Genomic DNA, 15,406 nt, shown 5'->3' with positions numbered 1-15,406 from the left:
AGAGGTGTTATCCCCAGTTCACTCCTTACACAAACTGATCTTCCTGCAGTTCACCTTTAATTCAACTGGCGATGGAGTTTCTTACTTCTCTGCCTGACCTGTCGTGTAGTGGGGCTGCTGGTGCCTCATGGTTGCCATGCATCTCCCAGATTCAATCCTACTGCACCTCAGAGGTGGTTAAAGTAGGTTCCATGTGTAAAGCAGTTTGGGATTTTCTTAAGATGAAAAGTGCTATATAAATGTAGGGAATTATAGTTCTAAAGCCACCAGTCTAGTTGTGAACAAGGGTGTACGCATAAAAAGATAAGATTAGGAAGAGTAAGACAATACTGGTATACAATCTCAGAAAGTGGTTCTTCCTCCCTAGCAGAACACACTAGGAAGACATAATAGCTATATTTTGCAAAAAATGTATAGGTAGACTATACTGTTTTGTTAAAATGAAACAAACAGACAAAACTAAACAATTGGACACTTGATCTATTAATAGGTGAAGGATAATAAAAGACAGCAAAGGTACCTTCTTGCTGCAAGTTCATAGTTCAAAGGAAATAAAATGTTCATTATCAGATGAATAGCACCAGCTGGTGCATTGTGTTAACCAATAATTAGAAGAAAAACCACAGACATAAATATTGTACTTCAAAAGCACAGACTGCAGCCAAACATTTGGTTAGAATGCTCTAGTTATACCTTAAAGGATATTCTGAAGACTTATCCTTGTATAACACAAACAAAACTACAAAATGTGTTAAAATTCCTTCTGTAGTTCTATATCTCTTTTCTTACTCCCAATGTATAATAGATTTACTTTCAGAATAGCGTAAGTTATTTTCACATTCTGGGACAGGAAAGAAGCAAAAAACATTTACCATTTTTATCTCTTGACCAAAACCTTTAATAACACAACTAGAAACAAAAACATAAGAAAAAAGAAAAACATTGCAGTTTTTTATCAATTTGTAATGGTAAGTAAGCATGACTTGGACTGTTCTCCAAATAAACTATTCATGAACTGTACATTGCAACACCATTTATAACATAAAGATACATTCATAAAATGTTAACCAGCAGCCTACATAAAGAGAAGTGATGACTTTAAATCCTACATAGAACAGAAATAAAAAATAATGAATAACTGAAGAGTCCAGTTCTTTAACAGAGTGTTTAGATTCTTTATTATTTTAAGTATGCAGATTGAATCCTTGACCTAACTTTCACAGTATGTAATTGACTTAACGTTTTAGGTAATTGATTTTACTTAAATTTAGCAATACAAATCAATCAATAAAATGTTATAGTCTCCAGTAAACACTGTTGTAATATGCTGTGTAACCGAACTGAAAGTCTGCTCTTCTCATTCCTTGTAGTAAGTATCTAATGCAAAATATTAAAATGTTTTTTTCTTCAAAAATAAAAGTGTGTGGACAAGAAAAAATATAATTACTCAAAATGGTTACCAAACAATTCACATTCAGCCATCCACAGAGTCGTGGGGGAAATGAAGCTTATTCCGGCAAGCAATGAGCACAAGGCAGGATGCTAGTCCATCAGAGGGCACACACAGACACAAACACACTCATGCCAGGGTCAATTTTCCCAGAAGCCAAATAACCTACCAGTGTGTCTTTGGGCTGTGGGAGCACCCAGAGGAAACCCATGTGAACACAGGGAGCTCACACAAACTCCACACATATAGCACCCCAGGAACTGACCCCTGGGCCCCAGTGTTGTAAGGTACTGTAGCAATGCTAACCACTGTGCCACCATGTCCCCCTGACCTATACCAAGATTATTGTAGGACAGAAAGCAGCTTAAAATCGATCAGTTCGATCAGTCTTTATGTCTACAGTCCTTTCTGGTAGTTTCCATGGATGTTCAGAGAATTTTTCACATTAAATCCACTTGCTAGACCAGAACACAGAGACCAGCCTGACCAGTTAAAACGGGGCCCGCTGGAATTCGAGTTGGATTTGGTCATCAGCTGAAACCTTGGCTGGGGTAAATGGGGTCTGCAAGTTTCAGAGTTTCAAACAATCAAGGCAGCTTACCTTTTAAAAATAAATGTCACTCTCAGCCCAATCAAACACAGAGGACTACTACAGCACTTCTATCTACAGTATATTGTTTTTAGAGGACCTTTAAGGGGGAATACAGACACTATGTAAATAGCAGAAATAAAAGAAAGCTAAACAATGTCTGCAGGCCCATTTACTGAATGGCTGTGGCATTATAGCTGCAGTTTCTATTTACCAATCAGCAATACAGAAACAGGGTTACATAATAACATCTGTGATGGGCTGTGTTGCTTACTGTTCCCCCACTAGTCTACTCAACTGTTATGCAGTAAGTGCCAAAATACTGGTCTTTTAAACATGCAGTGTAAATAATAGAAGAGTGAAACACAAAACTAAGATGCTGTTCTTGTTACTAATTAAACATTAACATGTATGACTTATATATGCATGCAAAGTAATACAAGCATTTAGATGAAAGCAAGATAATAGTTGAATATTAATCCTTTAGAAAATTAACAACAACAGGAGCCTTATAAGAGTTACAGAAATACATTTAAGCATATGTCAACAATAGAGAACATAATTTTCATAAATATTTTCATATTGTAAGATTAGCATTGAGGACATAGAAAACATTCAGAACCAATTTCATATTGTAAGTAATTAAAAATCAATTTATTCATTCTCCATCACATCATCCTATCAGAATTGTAGGATTTTCCGTACGATTTTAGTGAGGTAACTGATCACAGACCAAGTCTCCAACCATCATGTGGCCTTTAGCAACACAAATACAAATAAAAGCATCAAATGTCGCAAGAAATGTAAACCTGAGTAAACCTTTCCTTTCTTTACAATTTTGGTGCAGAGGAAACTGAAATCCTGGGAGACCACTTGGTAATCTTTTCTGCTAAAGGTAAAAGCATTTGACATGACTGGTGTGACAGACTGGGGACTGAGCCACAGCGAAGCTGTCAACTCGTCTGCTGCCTGTCTCAACACCTGAAATGCAGAGCGGAAGAGGATCAACAAATAACAGTGTTACACACGGCAGTGATTTGTTTTAACACTGGGGGCAGCAGTGTTACAACCTTCCAACCTCATCTCGTCAGATCTGAGAATCTATTCAAGGCTGTGCCTGGTCAGCAACAGTAAGAGAGACTTTCAAGAAACTGCTGCTGCAAGTGTGTTGGTGGACCAGTAGGTGGCGCCCCTCCTTCTAGATCCCAATTTCCAAACCAACATCCCAATTTGCCAATAACCAGAGACACTGGGCTGCAGTTGCCCTGACTACTTGAAATTAAAGACTCCATGGCAGTTTTTGAAAGAGTAGAGGTGTGAAGCACAATATTCTGGATAAATTCCACTATAAAAAGGTATGACCCAGCCTTCCTAAAGTTCCCTCTGAAGTCACTTCCTCTCCTGAGCTGCTGTATAATGGGGCTGCCAGTGCAGAATGGCCGCCACTTGTTATCCAGATGTGGAAAGTGCTTTGGAATCCTTTGGAATGAAATATGCTATACAATGGTAAGGACTTATCATTGTTATGACAATACGTTGTTTTATACAAGTAAGCTCATTTGTGATAGCTGACAGTAGAACAGCAGCAGAACCATTTGGTCAGAACAAACACTTATTGTCATCCTTCAACATTCCATCACAGTACATTATTCCAATTTTCTTAAAGAACATCTAAAACAAGCAGATGTCATTCCCTATAAAATATGTGAAGTTTTTTCTACTGCACATCATGAGGACTTTGACAACAGATTGGTACTTTCAGTTATATCAATCATTGTTTCCTTTTCCTTTCATAACTACAATGGTCTCTACGGAGTAAGAAATTCAAAACAAAATACCATACAGGTGATTAAGAAAATATTATACTCTTTTTAAAATGCACTAAATGCAGCCCTGGACTTAAGACTACAACAGTAAATAAGCTGTAAAAGGCTTTTGGAAAGATTTGTGGTAAATATAAAAATAATATGTCTGTATCTGGCTGCTTAGCAAACATCTTTTCAGAGGATGAGAGGTGACAGAAACATCTTTCAGTTGGGAGGATAAAAGGTCAAAGAGGTTTCTTCAAACCTGAAAATTAGTGCCATCCCTAATAACTGCCTGATACAAGTTCTATTCCCACAACCATTTCCTAAAGTCAACAAATGATTTCATAAAGCTGTACACAAAGCCGCTGATAAGCAAATTCAGGGTGTCTGTGGTACAACCAACAAACTCAGATTTTTGCAATGCTCTGAGACATTATACAATATGAATGGGGAACTTCCTTTTAAGAATATATTTTCTCACAACAATACAAGCCCTGCAGTTATAAACCCCTTTATTTCAGCTGTAAGCTAAACAAATGTCTTACACCAAAACCTGTTTAATTACTTGCATTTTTTTGTTGAACATCACTCTTCTTTAAATGTACTGCATGGGGTTTTTTGTAAGTTCCTGTCCTTGAGTCATATGGTCCAAGGACATGCATTTGTAGAGTGAAAATTCATATTTAAAGTGAGCTTTCCCAACATATATTCACATACGATAGGCTTTTCAAAATGTACGGCTGTAGCAGAGAAAAATCAATGTTAAGCCAATTAGCTAAGTACTGAAAAAAGCTACCTAGAGTTACCTGTTTTTAATGGATATTTGTCATGTGGAGATACTGTATGACACAACATTTCTGATATCTCTAGCTTTCCAGCTTAGTCACCTACTTACTGTATACAGTCTGTAAAAGGTAGAAGACAAAAATGGAAAATAATGATAAAAACAGATTGCTCAAATGAAAATAGTATGGTAGGTTGGAAGACCTAAGAAAATGTAATATGACAGTCCTCAAACCATGCAAGACCTGCAAGCAAATGCTCGCAGAAACTGGGCCAGCATTCAGAAAGGAATGCACGTGCCTGAGGAAGAGCTGCTCTAAAGGAGTCACCGATCTTAAAAAGCCCAGGCTGAGGTAAACACTTACAGTTTGGAAATACGTATTAAAACTTCCAGTTACTGCAACAGGAGAAGTGATGGATTCACACTATTTGTATTGGAAGCCAAAAATAAGGTCAAGGCAAAGTGACAAATTTCTCATATGTCATTACTCTTCCCATTTAAAGGAGCATGAGAATGCATCTTACAAAGGAAACTGAATTCTTTTTTGCCCTCAAATCAATCTTTCGTTGCCTGACGACATTGCCATTCTTGAGTTACTAATCCTATGATTCACGTTGCGTTGCTATGGATATGGTTTTGCTCAAGTATCAGAGTGTAGGCTAACTGGAGCTACATTGATTTTATCAATCTCATCTCCTATCAACATTTAAAATGAGTAGGCATGTTAAGTGTAATTATGAGGGAGATATAACTGGAATTTAAGTCACTTAACTGTTTTGTACATACTATCGAAAAACCACATCTTTAAATTGACACTGATTGAATGCTGGTTATTAGAAAAGTACAGTAAGAGGCACATGTTCCCCATCCCCATGTCCACCACTTGTAGAAACACTGCATTGAATTTTACCTAAATGTTGAGCAACAGATAGTCTTGCAGCAGGTCCTATTAATAAGGTTATTCATGTAGGAAAAGGGCTTTCTGTAATTGTAATTGTATAAGCAAATAGAACACACTCTATTACAGGGCACTGCATTACAACTTGTGTTGCTGGCTATGTGCTAAAGATATCAATGCATGCTGTGCACATCCAATTTCTGTAGCTGCTCTCTGTAAACATGTATCTCTAGCAGGCTGATTGAGCAACACTTATTACAAATCAATCTCTTTTCCGCAGTACAGTACTGTAGCCCTTTCAGCACTTCAAAGCTCCTTGACATCAGTAGCGATTAATGTTTCAGTCGTGTGGGCTGCATGGTAAGAGCTTTTGAAACTCCGAACCTTATTTAGATTTGATTTCTGTTCCGGCTACACCACGGTACAAAATGATAGCAGGATAGGAATACCGCAGCAAATTTATTTGTAAGTGGGTTGCAATATCATAATACAGCAGGCTTTAGTTTCACTGCTAGGAGATCAGTCACTGGCACATAAGGCACCTCTTTAAATATTTACTGGTTATTGAGGGGTAGTAAGAATGTTATCAGACCTAATTTATAACACATACTGCTCAGATGTGACAAAAGACAATGTGCAAGGGGGTTTGCTGTAGATTGTTTCTCATGATAGGTTTTATTTGCGTATACTGTACATACATTAAATTCTGGCACTAAATAAAATAGGTTAATTATGTAACCCGGAACATAGGAGACCAGATCCAACTGAAAAAAAAAATCCAAAGAGTGTGGAAAAGTAACAAAACACAAAAAGACATATGCGCAGTGTTTAAGGAATGCACCTGGAAACCTGTCAACTTACCCCAGTCTAATGGTTCCTCAAGAACAGATGAGATACACAATAATCATATCTGCACTTTTCCAAGCTTGCTGTTATCTTAAACCTTCATGGGACAAGTCTACCTACAATTAGGTTCACTTAACAGAGGTAAACACTAAAGACTCAAATCAGTGAAAACTCTTCTATCATTCCTCCTGTGAATCTTTTTTAAACTGATATAATATTCACTTATTAGCTGACCTACTTCATCAGATGCATCAGTCATAAGTCTATCCCATCAATGGCCTGGACACAAGTAGTCTTTCAGCAAAATCATCTGGTAACAAACAAGCTCATTCATATCTGGTTGCAAAACAACACTGAAATGTTTCCTCATCGAATTCTAGGTTACTGCCTTTAGCAAACTCCCTTCTAAAAAATGTCCAAAGGCAGCAGTTACACAAGAAATGCAAATTTTGGATCAACGACATTAACGTGAAAAGATGTTTCCCACAACCGTTGATCACAAAACATAAAATACGCAGGCTGCTTGTATAAGACCTGAGATCGAGTATTGAGAAACAATAAGTTGCAGTACTGTAAAAAGTCCTAAACGTTCGCCAAGCGTGCAAATCATTTGCTTTTTTGTACAGAAGACTGCAGTGCAGATAAAACTCTAACATGAAGATTCCGGCACTTATAAAGGGTTAACATGCTAAACAGCTCAACCAATATACACGTTATACTGAATAATGTGCAACAATAAAACACTAAAGCTTGCCAACCAAGGGCAGGAGTCATGCAGGATAAAAGGTACAGATGAATATAAACCACATCAATGATGAACAGCTCTGTGATTTAACCGAGGCAGATCTGGATTGAATAAAGCCGTCTTCCCAATTCTCCTTCAGGGGACATATTTAGAATTGGCCTATATACGTCACTGGAGTTATTATTGTCAAAATAAGCCATGTTACTAAGCATTCTGTCACAGCTGAAATCTGTAGCTATGTAGTCTTGTTCTTTGTGATTTATACAAATAAGAAAATTCTATTCTCAAACCATTTTATATTAAAAAAAATTTAACAAGGTCATTACCCACGTCTACTGGTTAATCATCCGCCATGGTTATATCATTTCCTAGATCAAAACTGTATTGCTGGGAACTGCCTTCATTGTTTTGTTCTGTGCAATTCTATGTGAGTGCAGAAACATTACCAAATGTCTATCCTTTTTCCTATTCAACTACTGCAAACCTTTGTAATAATTCCTGTTTTAATATATATTACTGTTACATCTACAGTAATTCTATAGACCAGATCACATCACTACCATTCTTTCATAAGCTAACATTTTATGGAACTGTGCTTATATTAACTGTTACAAAATTGAGCGGCTGTGAAGTATCACACACTATTCTGAACTCCTGTGTATTCCACACTTGTAAAAAAGCATAACTCATAAAACTTTATTACGCATATCTTTGCTATACTGTAAATGTTACTTTTCATTTGATGGATTATTGCATATTTTAAATGAAAGTCTGACTTGTTCTGACTGCCCCTGTACATCGCATAACCTATCCCTATTTGCTATAGCTGCTATACCTTAAATTGTGCATATTTTAAGATGAACTCTAAGCCTTTTCTTTCAACTTTTACAGTTCAGTAATTTCTATGGAAAATAAACTGCCTTTGCAAATGTGCCAAGTCTATCGTAGTGGAGACTCCAAGACAGAAGGGCTAAACCAAATGTAGACTAGTCCTGAAGGAAGAGTAGTCACTGTTTCCTAATCTTCCCTCCTAATGAGGTCAAAAGGCCTCACTGCTGTGAAAGTCACAGACATTACAAGCTAATAAACCACTGGTATGATTGACTTCCCCTTACTATCTCCACGATCTGTCATTTAAAAGATATTGATTACAAAGAAAACAAACAGAATATCATAGTCTTTTAACAATGCCATTAAAAAAATAAAAGCATTAACCTGAATGTGATACAGATGATGACAAAAAAAAACCTAAATCCACAGGACCACTTTAAGAATCCATCCACCCATTTTCTAACAGCTTTATCAAATTCAGGGTCACAAGGACACTGGAGCCTATCTTTGTAAGCAAGGTGTGCAAGGCAGGATACACCCTTGTATCAGACCACTGCAGTACTTTAAGAATCGATTTAATAATTTCTCACCATTTCCCAGTAGTGGAAGTCACAAACAAAAGGACCGTACTAAATCAGACCTGCGGGGGAAGACCGTGCGATTAAACTAACAATCTCAAACTTAACAAAAAAAGATGAAACGGTGGTGAAAAGGTCTAACACCCATCCACGCATTCTCTAACCACATCTTCCATTTCAGGTTGGCAAGGGAGCTGGTGCCTGTCCCAGCAATCAACGGGCACAAGGCAGGGTACATACTGGATGGGATGCCAGTCCACCGTAGGGCAGTACGAAGTCACACAGGGCCAATTTCTCGCTGAAGCCAATTAACCTATCAGTATGTTTTTAGACAGTGGGAGGAAACTGAAGCAGCCAAAAGAAACCCACTCTTACATGGGGAGAACGCACAAACTCCGCACAGATAGAATCCTAAGGGCCGGAAATGAACTCAGGGTTTCAGCGCTGTGAGGCAGCAATGCTAAGCACTGCATCACTGTGCTGCCAAAAAGACTAAACATAAAATATTCAAAAGAATTATTCAACTAAATGGTACTCTCTGAGATTTTCATCAATGACACAGACGACCTGCAATAGTTAGGGTGTGCTTACCGCTTTCGGCTTTAGTAGTGCAGGGTCTCACATTCTCAGCCTTCAAGGCAATTCTGTTCTAAGCTTAACAAAAATCAGGTTTTATTACACTATTAGTCTGAAAAGATTTTGAGCCAAGTAAAACATAAAAAAAACCCTAATGCAGAATCAGAATAAATGGTTGGACTCTTAAATATTTACCAATCGCAATCTTCAGTTTAAGGGTGCAGACTGTGGCCGAGCTCTCAATGGCAGTATATCTTCTCACAGTATTTATCCCTTATTTTTTAACTATTTACAGATACAGACAAAGACATGAGGTTTCTACAGCATGGAGCCTACATTTAAATGATGTCTGAAAAGCCTATAGGAATGTGGCCCTGAAAAGACCAGGACTTGTGTACCATTTAATTAGGAGGAAATGAAAGACAACCTCTTTCTCTCTTGGGGAAAAAAAAACAACAAGTACAATCTTACGGTAAATTTTTTTCATGTGAACATGAAACAATACTAAAGCTGACAGAAAATAATATTGCAATATTGCAACATTGCAATAACACACAAAAAAAAGACAAACATTCAATTAAAAACTATCCAGTCCCATGTTTTCAGTACTACGTGAATACCTCCATGTGTACATGGTTTTACATACTATAGTTTTTAATCAAGGAAACAGTGCAGAGGTTCCTTAAAACAAAGCTGTGAGCAGATGTTTCACCCTTCATGATTAGCACGCACTGTTTCCATTTGACATGCCCAGGTCAGTAGGCATCTCTAAAATGCCCCTGTGTGCATTTGCGCTGTTATGGACTAGTGTTTACTGTGCCCTGTGCCTGTCAGTTTGGGCACTGGCCCACCAAGGATAAAGCACTTTCTCAAAACAGAAGGATGTAGAGATACAGCCAGCGAGTCAGGCAGGAATTTACTGCAATGCGAAATAGAATTGTTGACAGATCACATCCTACCCTTATTATTCCATAAATCAAGATACTGTAACAGATTAATGATGAATATCTTTTCATTTTCTTACCGCTTCATCCAATTCAGGGTCGCAGGAGAGCAAAGCCAATCCCGGCAAGCAACAGGCACAAAGCAGGATACAGCCTGGACAGAACACCCATCCATCTCACACACACACACACACACACACACACACACACACACAGGAGCGATTTTCCAGAAGCCAATAAACGTACCAGTACATCTTTGGACTGTGACAGGAAACCAGAGCACCTGGAGGAAACCCTTGCAAATACAAGGAGAACATACAAATTTCACACAGATAGCAGCACAGGGCCAGAACTGATCCCAGGTCCCCCACCATGCTAACCACAGTGCCACCATGCCACTCTAATGATGAACATTTAGGACAACAGACTTCACTGTTAATAAAACAATGACGGGTTATTATCATTTTCATTAATTATCCTATATTGAGCGCAGGGTTCCAGTACATTCACGTGACAATAAAGACTCTGACATTCTATAGCTGGACAAGTATTCAAAGATTTTTAATGGTCTTTTTTTCATAGAACACATACTGTATAGCCACACTGAATATAATAATTTCTAAATGTGAAATATCTACAAGTAACACATTTACACAATCTAAGTGATGTGAGCCAATAAGATTACCTTAGTGCCTGTCCTGTGTTTTAAAACAATGAGCTTTTTTAATTTCCTTTTACAGGGCACTGTATCTGACCCCTCTTTAACCAATTGGAAAGACTCCATATTTGATATTTTGCTTAACAAGATGGTTTCAGGATTAGGTAGACATGCTCAGGCCAGCCTGATTCCTATTTCTAGAACTTGCTGCAAAAACTGAGCTTTGCCCACAGTTTTAGCCTCCCTGAGCTATTCTTATTTTTTAAATAAAAAAATCCCTTTTGTCGCCATGTCAAAAATGAAAGTGTGTTTTGATGCCGACAGGAAGAAAAAGATATCGACGGCCAAAAGCAAGTTGTCTGTCTTTTTATGCCTGTGAGTTTTCAAAGTTAAAATGAAGCTGTCATGAAAGGTGTTCTCTCCAGACTTTATTTACTGTATACAGGGCTATTTAAAGATTCTCCTTACAAGTGCAGTACATTATGACATCTTTTTTAACCATGAAGGTTTTTGCCTTTTGCATCCTTATAACTGAAAACCAAAAAAAAGAAAGTTTATCTGCTCCAAAATTTAATCCTGTTAAAAGTAAAGTAGTAAATACTTACAAAATACTGCCCATGATACTATACATGCAGCCGGAGACAAATGTGTACAAAGATGCACATACACAAAGATCTGTGAAGCTTCCAGACTTCTGTGCATAAGACTTACCATGTCTCTTTTAATATGCAACATAACAATTAGCTTTTTATAATGCATGGCACAAGGGACAATGCCAGACTGAATTCACAGTGCATGACATAAAGCACAACATGTTTTCAAGTTCTTGATTCATATCTTTTAAAGAGCACTGCACTTATCTTTAAGCTATACATTTACATTTAACCTCTAAGACTTGGAAAGTTAAACTTATTCAGAGGGAAAGCAGGCTGATGCAAAGTTACTGGTATGAAATAATTTATTATTGTATATTGACTCGGTGTATAGAATGCTGAACAACAGAACATTTCAGTTTTCACTGGGAAACAACCACTACAGGAAAACCATTCAGTGTCAATGCGTGCAGACTATACACTGTAATCATTTGTGCAGCACAGTCCACTCTGGTCTCAGTGCTGTTCCTGCTCACTAGAAACTAAAAGCATGTACTGCATATTACAGTCCACCTTTGCACTCCAGACAAATGGAGTGGAGTTAGCTTCTCAAGAAAAGTGATCCTCACCCCATGGGGAAGCATACTATTAGTAGGACATCTATTACCAACTTGTAACCTGAAGCTCCTCAGTAGCCCATAACTTAACTCCAGGTTTCATTCATTCCTATTTGGGGTAGTGTAGACAGTGGAGTAGGGTACCCCTAATAAGCATTTACCAAGTTTTGGTACACACAGCAATTATATGTACCCTGGAAAAAAGACAAAAAAATCTTTGTATCAAATATGTGCCTTAGTTGAAAACAGAAAGCTCACCTATGTGCTATTTAAATGCGTTAGTAATGTTTTAACTGCCCTTAAAAAAAACAAATCACAAGTGACCTGATTTGTAGCCACCTCAAACACTGGAAACAAAACAGAGTAGCGGACCCAAAATCTGACAGGCTCCAAAGGCAGATATTAGTGTACATTGAAAAGATTGATAATCTAATTTACATGTTTTTTCCCCCCCCAAGAAAGAAAGCAATAGAGCTAGCAGGAACCAATGGAAACGTCAGGCAATCACTGCTCGAATACCGACATTCCCCCCAATGGACTGCACGACCTATAAACTGATATAACGGCCAGCAAAGTAACAATGAAGTTGCTGTTATCTGATACAGAAAACAAACAAACAAACAACTGCACTACAGAACGTGTAAAAAAATCACTACATCACGGACACTCAAAACTTGAGGCACCAACCGCCCTCCAGGAACACGCGAAACCCAGTTAAGTGAATGAGTTGCAATCTGTTCTTCTAGCATTTGTATCTGGAATTTCTAATCAATCGGATTAGACAAATGTCCTGATGTAAATGGTGACAACATCGGGAACATACTGCGAGTAGGAAGTAATCCTGTTTTATATTCGAGCTTATCTCCGCAGACCAGGTCGGCGGGTGAATGTCTGAGTTTTGCATTTGGAGCTGCCAGCATTTACGCACCCAGACGTATTTGACCGAATACAAATTACTATAAATCTGAAAATAAACGGAAAGCTTTTGAAATACCATTTATCCCCAAAGCGTCTTTAAGGATAGTACAACGGACCCTTGCGGGAAAAAAACTCTACCCAGTTTCACGCACCGGTCACATTGGCACAATTCCGCTTCACAACGGGGAGAAGGATTCCCACACTACGTCAAACCCCTTAGGCGATCACACTGCAAACAGGGTGGATTGACATTTTGTTTCTAGTGCTCAAATAACTGAGAGGACCTGGGTAGTAAGAGAATCCCATATTCATCATGTGTAAGTAGTATCCTAATACAAAAACAATTATATATCGAATTATATTAAATGGAACGAATGAATGAACGAATAAATCCGTTACAACACTACAAACAATACAGTATCTAGACATTGTCAGCCCTCCTGGAGGAAATTTTCATTTAATCTGCTCTTTTTATTTTTTCATCTTTTTTGTAATATATTTTCAATCTTATTATACCCACACCCTACACAAAGCGAGCAACATAACTCCATTAACGTAATGAATTATCAGTCCCCGGGCAATAAACCACATCATTCATCTGTTAATGTAAATAATTAAATAAAACTGCTGTCTTACCAATATTCTCTTGTCTTCTGATATCCCGTTGCAGTCCTCGCCTCCACAATGCGGAGAATCTGATTTCAGCGGTATAACAAAACCGGCTGTCCGTCAGTGGACGTGCTCTGATTCCCCAATATGACTTGTGTGTGTGCATAGAAAACGTAAGAGGTGAGAGAGAAGCAGAGGTCGCTGAAGATGGCGACTCGCGGTGCTACAGAAGACTGAAACACTGCCGCTGCCGTTTCTATGGGTTTGAATGAGGAGAAATCAGTATCTGAAAGGAGGGGACTTCTCGCATACGGACACTCCCACATAGTCACGGACACAGGCGCGGAGAAAAAGAGCACAGCGCCTCCCTTGGCGGGTGAATTCCTCCACCTCTACTGAATTATTTTCTTGCCCCATAAAAGAGGATCCTCAATTTCGCCTCACACTTAATGAGTTTAGCGTGGAGCAAAAAAGGTCATTCTTGGCTCATACTAGTGACTTTGCAAAGCGGAACGTATTCTCAGAGTGGTTCATGAGTTTTGTTTTGATGAACACTTGGAATGGCAAAGTTTGATGGACGCGGTGATCTAACACTTAGTGGTACATACAGCTTTAAGGACATGTTAAGAGAGTTTAAGTCACTTGTCCCCTCTGATTTCTGTGGTTAAAGATTTTTGAAGCATTTTTATAATTCTTTATAGTTTATAGTTTTTGAATATTAATTGAATTGTGTTTAAAATACAATCTGAAAACAACTGTCACAAATGTAATATTTTTTAATGTTTTTGGAAGAAATACAAATATTTTTTTATTTTTTCTTCGTGGTCATTGAATACATTTTTAAACAATGGAACTCAATATGAAGGCACAGTAGACAATTCACTGATGGTGAAATAAACAGTTACATGTCTTGAGGTCCTTACCGGGATTAGCGAGCACACACTGATTCATATTATGAGTACTTCGATGCTACTGACACCGACTAAGCTATCGCACAAAAGCAGAGCACAGGTATTTATTCAACAGCAGTCTTTTCGTAGAAAAAACACCTAGTAACTACAAAACAATTATATTAATAGAACAACTAACAGCATGATTAACACTGCCAAAGTGGCAAATAGGAAGGTACAGTAAGAGGAGAGAGACATGTAAACATACATGTACATAAAAACACTAAAAACGTGTTCAATCCGACATAGATTCACACTTGTGGTCTACAAATCCAATCCCTGTGTCCTTAGTTAGCAGACTGTTCCTGAGCCCAAATTCGAAGGAAATTTCACTAACAAACTGTTATAAAGTGTTTTCTTTTTCTGAAGAAAAAATGTCCCTAACCTTATTCTACAATTACACAGACTTTTAATTAGAATACACCCCTTTGTTATGCTCTTTCTCCTGATAGGTTTCTTCTTCAAGATCATCACTTTCAGACATACTTACTCTATACTGTATGTATATTACTTATACAGTATTTGAAACACATTCTTACTGTGTGCCTACAATACTTTCTTCCTCCCCCCCAACATGAATATGCCACTGCCAGTAAGTTTTTTTTGTGTGTGTACTGTTTTTACTGTATACAGTATGCTCTGAAACCACCTTCACTCGTCCTCGATATTCTTACCTCCAAATTAAGAAGCAAGTCAGTCAAGATCAGTGAGAGAAATTCGAGAAAACGTCCTACCTAGAACAGATCTATGTGGCACTCCACAAACAAAATATTACCTTGTTTGTGGTTTTAACGTTCTGATTTCTGCTGAAAAAACAACAACAATGTCCTCTTGTTTAATGTACAGTACAGTTAAGAAAACTTGAGGTATATCAACTAAAACATCATGTAAGCAATATAGAGAGAAGGGGGGGGGGGAGTGACTTATTTTATTCAAATGAATTGAAGATAGTTTAATCCCAAATTAAATATTCTTTAGTTTGTACATATAGAAATGCATGATATTGTTACCA

The 15,406-nt window shown here is 37.8% G+C and overlaps 1 protein-coding gene across 1 annotated transcript in view; it reads right to left on the bottom strand.

Moving 5' to 3' along the window:
- Positions 1-13,741, bottom strand: part of cdc42se2 (CDC42 small effector 2) — a 61,068-nt gene extending 47,327 nt beyond the window's left edge. Inside the window, exon 1 of the mRNA XM_088909955.1 lies at positions 13,472-13,741. The gene's annotated coding sequence lies outside the window, so the exon portion shown is untranslated. The remainder of the gene's footprint in view (positions 1-13,471) is intronic.
- Between the last annotated feature and the right edge of the window lie 1,665 nt (positions 13,742-15,406).

This window comes from Atractosteus spatula, chromosome 3 (genome assembly GCF_055471065.1).
Source record: "Atractosteus spatula isolate fAtrSpa1 chromosome 3, fAtrSpa1.hap1, whole genome shotgun sequence".
NCBI classification, from domain to species: domain Eukaryota; kingdom Metazoa; phylum Chordata; class Actinopteri; order Semionotiformes; family Lepisosteidae; genus Atractosteus; species Atractosteus spatula.
Note: the sequence above shows the minus strand (reverse complement) of the source record. Positions and strands in the feature narration are given on the sequence as shown.